Source organism: Gracilinanus agilis, chromosome 3 (genome assembly GCF_016433145.1).
Source record: "Gracilinanus agilis isolate LMUSP501 chromosome 3, AgileGrace, whole genome shotgun sequence".
In the NCBI taxonomy this organism is placed as follows: domain Eukaryota; kingdom Metazoa; phylum Chordata; class Mammalia; order Didelphimorphia; family Didelphidae; genus Gracilinanus; species Gracilinanus agilis.
The window spans coordinates 193,869,193-193,880,583 of record NC_058132.1 but is presented as its reverse complement, the minus strand read 5'-3'; positions in this window follow the sequence as shown (position 1 = coordinate 193,880,583).

Genomic DNA, 11,391 nt, shown 5'->3' with positions numbered 1-11,391 from the left:
GTTAGAACCCATTATTTGGTTCAAGCTAGCTCTAAGAGCACACCCGATTATCTAGGTTATGACAACCTAACTGGGCTCTCTATCTTTTATCTCCTCTGCCCAATCTATCCTGTCATTTCCATCCACTCCTAATCAAGTTTCAGCACTGGTGCTCCATGTTCACAGAATAAAATCCACATTGCCCAATCGGACATTCAAATGGATAATTAGAAAATGTTGTACCCCAGGACTATGTTTCCCAGAATTCCTTTAGTATTTCCCAAAATTCCTTTTTCCCTGTCCACCATATTGCATATTTTCGTATTGTTTATAGTTGTTGGTAACCCCGCCTTCTCTCTCTTCCCCACCCCCTCCTTGCACAGCTGGGTGAGCTCTCTAGTTTTTATTTTCCTTTGCTTCAAGTTTGTATTAATAAACTTTATAAATATAATACTTGGAGTATTTGGATATTAATTTTAATTCTCACACAAGGTTATTGGAAATAAGTGAGTGCTGGCCCACATGGAGTTCATGAAGAATTAATTGTCCATGCTCAAAAAGCAGTCACTACCAAATCAGGATTCGTTCATGCCATTGGGGCAGGTGAAAAATGAAATGGCTGCCCTGCCATGACCAGAAGCAGGTCTGGAGCCATTGCCCAAAAATCCTATTCTTGACCCTTTTCTCATCTGTCTCTGTAACCTATCCCTTGGAAATCTCCTTCCCATGACATTAATTAACACTTTTACAAATGTGACCTTCAAGTTTGCACAAGGTTTGTGATGGTGGGAATGGGTTGGGAAAGATGGACAGATGCAAGAAGAATAATTAACCAGAAATCTCCAGTCCTGACCTAGCTCCAAACCTTCATTTTCATCAGCACCTGAATTCCCCACTAGCACTTCAAATCCAATATTTCCAAAATAAATTGATCTTTTGTCCAAAGATCCTTCCTGATGTCCATGTTGATGCTGGTTGTACTATCATTCACCTAGCCATGAGTGTTTGAGTACCTGGTGTTCTCTTTGGTTCTTCCCTCTCTCACTTCAGCTAGATGGTGTGCTGGATAGAGTGCTAAGTATAAAGCCAGGAAAACTCATCTTCCTGAGTTCAAATCTGGCCTCAGACACTTGCTAGCATAAGCCACTTAACTCAGTTTGCCCCAGTTTCTTCAGCTGTAAAATGAATTGTAGAAAGAAATGGCAAACCACTCCAGTTTCTTTGCTAAGAAAACCCCAAATGGGGTCATGAAGAATTGGCATGGTTGAAAAACAACTGAACAACACGTTGATTTTACCTCTGTGGCATCTTTTGAATTTATCTCTTCTATTTTGCCCACTATTACCATCTTGATCTAGGCTCTCCTTATCTACCATATGGACTTTTATGGTTGCCTCTAAAACTGCTCTGTTCACCTTCACTCTCCATCCCATACAGTCTTCACTCCACTGTCACTCTAAGCCAGGGGTCGGCAACGTATGGCTCTTGAGCCATATCTGGCTCCACTTCCTGACCAGCCAGTCCCGGAAGAGCTCCAGGATGTGCCCCTGGGGGCCCTTCAGCCCTCCACCCCATATTCCAGTGCCTTCCACCTCCATCCTCCTCCTTCCACAGGCGTTTATGGCTCTCATGGCCAAAAAGGTTGCCTACTGTTGCTCTAAGCTATGGCATACACAGATGTAATGCCATTCCCTTTGCCTAATTATTTAAGTGGATCCCTATTCCCTTCTCAAGGAATATTCTCTCAGTTTGGCACTCTTTTTCAGGCAATGCTGAGTGTAAGGCAGTAGAGTACCACACTTGGAGTCAAGAAGAGCTGAGTTCAGTTCCTTCCTCAGATCATTTACTAGTTGTACTGTAATAGGTATAGGCTTTAGAAGTTTAAAAGCAGATTTGTGTAAGCATGTTATGGTTTTCCCATAAGAGTACGCCCAAGTAAATGATTTAACCTCTATGAAACTCTTCATTTATTGATGAGTTTTTTATCTATAAAATAGAAATGCTATCAATACCTAGCAGACAGAATTGTTGTGAGAATTAGAAAAGATAATATCTAGAAAGCACTTTGCAAACCTGGAAGAGCTCTATAAATGCTAACTGTTGTTATTATTATGTAAAATCAAATCTTCCACACACATCAGCATTGTTTTTGTACCCTTAGCAGAAAAAATGCACTGGATATGTTCCCAAGGGGCAGAGCATAGCCCAAGCAGCATGTGCCCTAGTCAGGCCCTGGCAGGGAGAGGACAAGGTGGAGATAGACATCCTGGGAGTCTTCCTGGGTGGCTGTCAGAGACACATCACACACCAAAGGCAAATGGATGAAATAACCAAAACAAACAAAAATCCATACTATGTCAGCGAATTGGCTGCCAGCTTTGCTGGGCATTACTGGGCCATTTGTTCTCCCAAACCCTGACTTTGCCATGAACCTTCTGAAGGATGGGCCAGCTCAATGGACATAGCAGCACCAAATGAAGCTCCAGGCTCACTTTATTTGGCATCTTCTTTCATTTGATTCAGGGGTGGGTGCAGCCTCTGAAGTCCATCTGAAGTGTGTGACCCTGGCTGTGCTCCTCTGCCTTAACACCCAGAGCCACACAGGCCTTATATTGTTATATTGAATCTCTGGGAGCTTGAAGTTCACCTTTGATTGACAGATAAGTCAGTTGGATAGAATGTTCCCAGAGAGGCATGTGAGAGGCAGGAGAGAGGGCAGTTGAGAACCCTGGCAGAGGTTCTGGGTCTTTTGCCTGTCCTGAGGCTAGAGATCGGTGTGGATCCTGGTCTTGTAGGAAGAGAGTTGCAAACACCACTGTGCAAGCTCTTCCTGTCCTTCATATACCATTATCAACCTGTACTTGACCACCACCTCGGTGTCTACTGCCCCTAGATATTAGGAGTTTCATCATCTAGTTATCTAGGCTTCCCAGGGCCCGGGAGGGATCCGGGAAGTGGGCAGGAGACGAAGAAGAGGGTGGAAAAGGGTGGATATATCTCAACTGTTAAGGCTTAAGATCTACAGAAGAAGAAGCTGAAGATTTCCCAGCAGTTTACCTACTCTGGTTAGCCCTGGCCAGGCTGAACCAGAGGGAAGCTATCATTTGATTCTTCATTGCCTGCAGTTAGAGTTTCATTAGTAACAATTTAAGTAGGGTCTCCTAATACCTCCCCCTTATCCTTCTTATCATATATTTATAAAGTTTAAAGTACCTTCCTAAATTGGTTTCAAAGCTTATTTGGGAAGGGAGCCAACGCAGTCAGAATACCAACGTTATCCAAGCTGAAGAGCCCAATTTAATAATATCAATTAACCCCAGGTGGGTCCTGAAGGGATAAACCACTTTGACCAGAAGGATCCTGCCTGGGCAACTGTTATAAAGGAGAAGTGCCATCTTATCCTCTCTGTACATCATTTTTACTACCTCAAATAGATACTAGTGACCTCCTTTAAATATAACAGACCCTGGCTGTGCTCCTCTGCCTTAGCACCCAGAGCCACACAGGCCTTAGCCTAGCATTCAAGGACGTCCCCCTCCAGACCCCATCCTGTCTCTACCACCTTATCTTACCCCCTTCCCAACATAATTACAAACACATATTCAGAGTCCACTGCATGCAGACTGCTCTTGACTCTGGATTCCTGAGCACTGTCCCTTGGACATATCTTGTTTATGCAACTTTTGCTGACATCATTTCCTATAACTAGAATGCCATCACTCTCTCCCTCATGTCTGCCTTTTGAAATCCTACCTAAGGTGGGACAGCTGAGTGGTTCAGTAGATTGAGAGCCAAGCCTAGAGATGGAAGGTCCAAGGTTCTGTATGACCCTGGGCAAGTCGTCTAATTCCATTGCCTAGCCTTCATCACTCTTCCACCTTAGAACCAATATATAGTATTGATTCTAAGACAAAAGATAAGGGTTTTAAGGGGAAAAAAATACTGCCTAACCTTTTTGGTTCGAACACCACTGCGTCTACTAATCTTTCTATAGCCTATTCAGTCAATGATACTTCTTCCTTCTTAGACAAAAAAAAAAACAACAATATTTTGTGCTTCTCTTACAAATTTTTCACACATCATCAGTATTCACATATATTGTTATATAAATCTTGGTAGTTGATGTAGAATTCATTGGAGATTGTTGAGAGATTCTAATTGGACACCTAGATATAGTAGTGATCCCAAAAGGTCAACCCAAATACAGCTGGTACTATAAGAGAATGTGTGGAATCTTCTTACTCCAATCCCAAGATAACAAAACAGTAACCTAGGGCTAACAGGCTAAACTAAGGAATCAGCTGATTGGGGAACACAGCTGACCCTTTTCCTAATGGAAGCCCTAGTAAGTTGATGGAGGTGGCTATATTCCTTAGTTTGGTATAATATAAACCTGGATGTTTGGTCTAGCAAGACTAAATTCATTAATCGACTTGTTCTGACTGCAGATTTAATCTTAACTGTTAGATGAAGGAATATTGAAAGTAAAACCCCTTTCCTGGCTGACACAGGATTCTGCCAACTGAAACCTCCCACAGAAACTCTGAGAATTCACAGGCAAGTGGCTTCTTTGAAAGATGATTTATTTGTTGAAGAGTTTAGGGGGAAAGGGAACTGGGTAAAATGGAAAGTGGGAATTGGGATTTCCTAAATAAATCTAAGTTGAATAACTCGATGCTGAATCTTCAATTGATTATTATTAATTAAGGATCTTGGTTGGCTGACAGCCTGGCTAGGCCTGTTTGGCCTCAGCCCTAAATCAAGGCTTGACCCTGCTGATGATGGATTCCTTTTTGATTCTCTTGTTGATAATAAAACAAAAAACTGAGGTTGATGGATATAGTTGAATCAGTTTGAAGATGGAATTGGTTTGTGAGTAAAAAGAGAATAAGCTATGCCTAAACTCTTCTCCACCCTTGCCCAAATATCTCCAAATTGAGACCAAGATGGATTCAGGTCTGTTCCTTTTATAGGCAAATTTCAACTGCCCTGGCTCATGCCACCTCAGTTCATTCTGCATCCTAAGCAGGTAACTGCCTATCACTCCTGACCCAATATGGCTGCCATTATAGCTTTACAACTTGTCTTACCCCTGACTAGATTATAATATAGTCAGGGGAGGTGGGGAGAGAGGAAACATCTGGGAGAGGAACCAAAAAAGGGAAATTCCCTCCTGGATCTGATTCTCACTCAAAGGAGGAACTGGTTTCTGATGTAGAAATGATGGGAATCTTGTGGAGAAGTGATAACTAGGTCTTTGTTCGTTTGTGATAAAGAAGGTGAAAGCCAGGGATGGTTTTAAATATACCCTAGATTTGGGGGAAAGGGATTCCACAGAGTTTAGAGAAAGGACAGGAAGAATTCCATAGACTCAGTATAACAAATAATAAAGAAGATCCCATAGATGAAAATTCTATAGGGAAAACTATGAGGATGGGAAACCCTTAAGAATGAAACTCAGGTGGGGGGGGCGGGGATCTGGGAGGCTCAGGGCATTGAGAGGCAGACCCAGAGACAGGAAGTCCTAGGTTCAAATCTGAGCTCAGACACGTCCTAGCTATGTGACCCTGAGCAAGTCACTTGACCCCCATTGCCTAGTCCTTACACTCTTCTTCCTTGGAGCCAATACAGTATTGACTTCAAGATAGAAGGTAAGGGTTTTAAAAAAAGAAGGAGAAGGAGAAGAAGAAGAAGGAAACTCTGTGGCACAAAGGGAAAAAATTTTGATGAGGAAGAAAAAAGAAATGGGGTTTTAGGATAAAAAGGTAGATAAAGTTGCTTTGGGAAGAAGAAGAGAATCAAAGAAAGAATAAAACCATTGCTTGGGGTGAATAGGACGATGATAACAGACAATGGAGAAAGCAGATCTGCTCCATTCTAAACTTTAGTCTGTTTTCTCAGCCAAGAAGAATGGCCTTGGGACCAGAAGAACCAGAAATAGGCAGCTGGTATATTCAATATTAATAAGGAAATGAAACATGTAGCACATAACTGTCCTCGATAGAATCAAGTCATCTGGTCCAAATAAATCTCATTCCCTGGTCCTGAAGGAACTGGTCCATATGATTACTGAAACATAATCAGAGGTTCTTGAAAGAGTGCAGAGAATAAGAGATTGGAGACCTGGAGAAGGGGAAATGCTCATTCACTTCTCTAAAAAAGAAGGAAATAAAATGAAAACTATAGGCCACTGAGCTTGGTTTAGATTCCTGGCAAAATTCTTGACTGGATTACTAAAGAGAGATGGGTAATGAACAACTAGAAAAGGAAGTGGTTTTCACAGATTGCCAGAAAGGCTTCATCAAAAATGCGTCATGCCAGGCTAACCTTCTTCCTTATTTTGAGAGGGCCACTAAATTGGCAGATTAGGGAAATGCTTCAATTATATACTTTACCTAGATATTAGAGAAACATTTGGAAAAGTGTTGTGGAAAAGATAAAGAGACATCAGTTATACAGTTATACAGTTATATCAGAATGTTCTTGAATGACTACTTGGATGGAGTCAAGAATGGAGTGTCCCAGAAATTTGTGCTATTTAACATTTTTGATCAATAACTTGCATAAAATTAGAAATGGCAAGTTTACCAAATTGGCACATTCAAAACACTAACTTTACAAATATGAGACATGGGGGTATGATTTGAAGGCAGTTTGTCTGAAAAAGATCTGGGAGTTTTGATTGATACAGATTTGATTGAATACAGAACTCAGAGAACTAATGTGATCCTTGACTACATTATGAGAGGCATTACAAGAGATTTAGAATTGAAGAAGTGATAGTCCCTCTCTACCCTACCCTGGTCAGATCACATCTGAAGATTTGGGTTCAGTTCTGGGCTTTCAGATCATCATTTGGGAAGAATATTGATGAGTTAGAGATCAACCAGAGAAGGACACTCAGAAAAGGAAAAACAAGCATATATTAAGTGCCTATTATGGGCCAGTCATTATTCTAAAAACTTGACAAATATTTTTTCTTTGATTCTTATAAGGTGAAATAGGCACATTAGGATGCCCATTTTAGAGTTGAAGAAATTGAGGCAGATGGAGGTTAAGTGTCATGCCCAGGGTTACACAGTTAATAAGTGTCTCAGGCTGGATTTTAACTCAAGGATGGAACTTGAGTCTGTATCATATAAGGATCAGCTGAAAAAAATGGGGAAGCTTAGACCCAAAGAGAGAAGACTCAGAGGAACTGTTATCAGTCAGAAAATATTTGTAAGGCCATCTTATAGAAGGATTAGATTTTTTCAGTTTAGCCCCAGAAGGAAGAACCTGGAACAACAGGTAGAAATTGCAAAGAGACAGATTCAAACTTGAGTCCAGAAAAACTCCCAAACTATCAGAGCCATCCACAAATGCAATGTGCTACTTCTAGATGTAGCAGGAACCCTCACAAGAGGTTTTCAAGTGGAGTTTGTAATGGGCATTCTTTTAGGGATTTGGCTTAGACAAGAAGGATACTCAGGTCCCTTCCAGCTCTAAAACTCTGTGAACTAGTTTAAGGCTAGACTGCATTGACTCCTGTCTGAAAGTGGGGTTTTGAGACTCCTCTTATACCTCACACAACAGAGAGAACTATGAAAGAAAAGACATTCCTCTCAGCCAAAGACTCCCCAATTCTTGTATTATGTTTGAACACATTCCTCTCTCATCATGATATTGACCCGACTAGAAATATCAGAGAATAACAAAATAACCGAATATCAGGGTTAAAGGAAACTTCAGAAGTTATAAAGTTTGATCTGTATCTAAACAATTGTTCAGTCATGTCCAACTTTTATGACCCAATTTGGAATTTTTTTTTTTGGCAAAGATACTGGAGTGGTTTGCCATCTTCTTTACCAGCTCATTTTATCTATAAGAAGACTGAGGCAGAGAGGATTAAATAACTTGCCCAGGGTCAGAGAGCTAAAAGGTATCTGAAGCCAGATTCTGAATCAGAGAGATGAGTCTTTCTGACTGTAGGCCCAAGAACGATCTCTATCCCCTGCACCACCTAACTGCCCAACCTAAATAATAATCCATGTGGAATATACACAACTGGTCACCCAGCTTTTGTTTGAAGACCTCTGACCACTATCTCCTGAGGCAGTCCACTCCATTTCTGTGGAAGAAATTTTTCTTTTTAATAATTAATAATCAATAATATTAAATTTCCTTCTTTGTACTTTCCACTCATTTTCCTAGTAGATCTCATCTAATCCCTCTCCAATGTGACATTCCTCCTAGTACTTGAAAATAGCTGGGATTTCCTCCCTAAGTCTTCTCTTCTTCAAGTTAGTTTCCCTTTTTTTCCTGATTAATCCTCATATAGCATTATCTCAGTTCTTAACCATTTTTTCTGATGTTCCACTAAAAGTTCTCCAATTTATCAATATCCTTTCTAAAATGTGGTCATCCAGGGAAAAGAAAACACATTTTGCTTCTTTTCTCTATAGTGGATCATATAGCCAGACCTGGAATCAGAAAGGCTTCTTGTAGAAGTTGGAATCTGGATGATACTTGAAGGAAACCAGCAGATAAAAATGAAAAGGGAAAACATTCTAGGCATGGATGCAACTTGTGAGACACAGCAATCTACTTAGCCACCTAAGTGGCCCTTTAAATAAAATCTTTATTATAATGAACTGATCTTAGGGATGCAGGGGAAATTTGAGAGATGTTAAAACAAAAGATATAAATAAAATTTTTATTTCAAGAAAAAGTTGTTCAAACAATGCTCTTTGGGTTGCTAGTCCCTAGCATATTATTTGTACTTGCTCTAGCCTCCAGAATTTTAAGTTATTGCTCTCTCCTATACCACTATCAGGTTTTTTTTATTTTTACATATCACATAACTATCTGGTATGGGGAAAATATCTTTCAAACCTTAAAATAACATACAAGTGTGAGGTTTTCTTATTTCTATTACTCTGTTTTATTTTAAAATGTAATTTAATTTAATTTTTAGTTTCAAATTCTCTCCCATCTTCTTTCCCACCCCTGCCATTGAGAAGACAAGAAAAACAAAATGCATTACAACTAATTATAATCATACAAAATAAGATTTCTCATTAGCCATGACCCCATTTGGGGTTTTCTTGGTAGAGATACTGGGATGGTTTTTCCATTTACTTCTCCAACTCATTTGACAGATGAGTAAACTGAGGCAAACAGGATTAAGTGACTTGCCCAGGGTCACATAGCTAGGAAGTGTCTGAAGCCAGATTTGAACTCAGGAAGATGAGGCTTCTTGACTCCAGGTTGGTGTTCTATCCACTGTGCCACATCACTGCTGTCAGTAGGTGCTGACTGGCATAAAGCTGTGGAGGGCAGCCCTCTGTGGGTTCACACTAAGGGATTAGAAGTAGATGGAAATCGGGGGCAGCTGGGTAGCTCAGTGGAGTGAGAGTCAGGCCTGGAGACAGGAGGTCCTAGGTTCAAACCCGGCCTCAGCCACTTCCCAGCTGTGTGACCCTGGGCAAGTCACTTGACCCCCATTGCCCACCCTTACCACTCTTCTACCTATGAGACAATACACCGAAGTACAAGGGTTAAAAAAAAAAAAAAAAAAAAAGAAGAAGTAGATGGAAATCATCCCCAAACTGAAGAATGGAGCTGCTCTGTGAGCTAATACCCTCTTTACCCTCCTTGCTCTCCACAGGTAGCCTCCTCATAAGCCAGGCATCCATGCTAATGGGACAGCTTGGTCCCCAAGAAAAGGTTCTCTTCTCCTGGCTCATAAGCCCTAAATTTATAATTTATACTCATAATTTATAGGCCTATCATAGTAATTAGAACTTAGATTAGGCCCTCCATGGCCACATTAAATTTGATTAATGATTTATCATTTTAGTTTAGATTTTGCTTATTTATTATTCATTACTAAGAGGATAGTCCCATAATTTCTAAATACCCTGGGTACTAGAGTTATTTAAATGGCTTTGGCTCTCAACCCTGAGAATATTCCCCTAGCCTCCAGCTCGGACCTTCCATGGCTCCTCATTGGGTATCCAGGGGATACCACAAGAATCAGAGGTATTGGCAAATACCAGTCAGGGTGGTATAACTCAAGCAACACTGATCAGTGACCTAAATTTGAGTGGTTCTAACTCTTATTAGCTATGTGATCCTGAGCAAGTCAATTAATTTCTTTGAGTTATCAGTTTCCTCATCTGCAAAATGGGGACAATAAGTGAGACTTAGTGATTGAAGAGACTGTCTTAGACTTATAAAGACCCATACACAAGTCCTACCTGCTAACAAATGTAACTGAAAAAAATTCCCCTCTATGACATGCCCATCAAGTGTATAGTCTTCTCTTGAAAGCCTCAAATAAGGGAGAACCCACTGACTCCTGAGGTAATAAACTCCATCTTGGAGGGTTCTAATTATGAGAAATATTCCCCTTATATTCATCTTTTTAAAAAAAAAAAAAACCTTACCTTCTGTCTTAGAATCAATATTGTATTATTGGTTCCAAGGCAGAAGAGCAGTAAGAGCTAGGCAATGGGAATTAAGTGACTTTCCCAGGGTCACACAGCTAGGAAGTATCTGAGGCCAAATTTGAACCCAATTCCTAGGCCTGGATCTCAAGCTACTGAGTCACCTCGCTGGTCCCTTACCTTAATTTTATTTTGTTTTATTTTTTTTATTAAAACCTTTACCTTCCATCTTGGAGTCAATACTGTGTATTGGCTCCAAGGCAGAAGGGTGCCTTATCTTAATTTTAAATCCACAGGCTTTCCTACAACTTCCATTCATGGCTCCTTATTTGCATTCTGGGATCCAACTGAACCAGTTGGGTCCATCTTCTATTTCAGAGGTGCCCAACAGACATCCGGACACACAACATCCCAATTGTGGCATAAACTGAATTAAAATGTAATTGGTAAATATTTAAGAAAATAAATTTAAAATAATGAAACATAGACAATATTACATTATAAAATTAAGTCAATATGTGACCTGTAGGGATCCTATTTGGATGACAGGCCCCATTTGATTTGAATTTGATATCGTTCTACATGATAACCCTTTAAATACTTGATGACCCCTTATGTTAGAGATTCTTAACCTAGAGTCCATAGGCCCTCAGAAATATGTGGTTAGATTTCAGGGGGTCCATGAACTTGAATGGGAAAGAGAAGTTTATATCTTTATAGCAATAAAATTGCTTTTTTAATAATCCTATGTATTTCATCTTATTTTGAGTTTCATTGTAAAATGAATAGTTTGGACTAAATGACCTTTAAGGTCCCTTCCTGTTCTATTGAAGTAAAGTAAATGATTAAAACTAAACCCCAACTCCCACCTGCATACCTGTCTGATATGTAATGTCTTGTTCTCCTTAAGTCTAAGCACCAGACCAAAACACTGAGTCCTTTTTCTCTAGGGTAAAGTCCTGTTCCTTCCTGAGCACTGAAC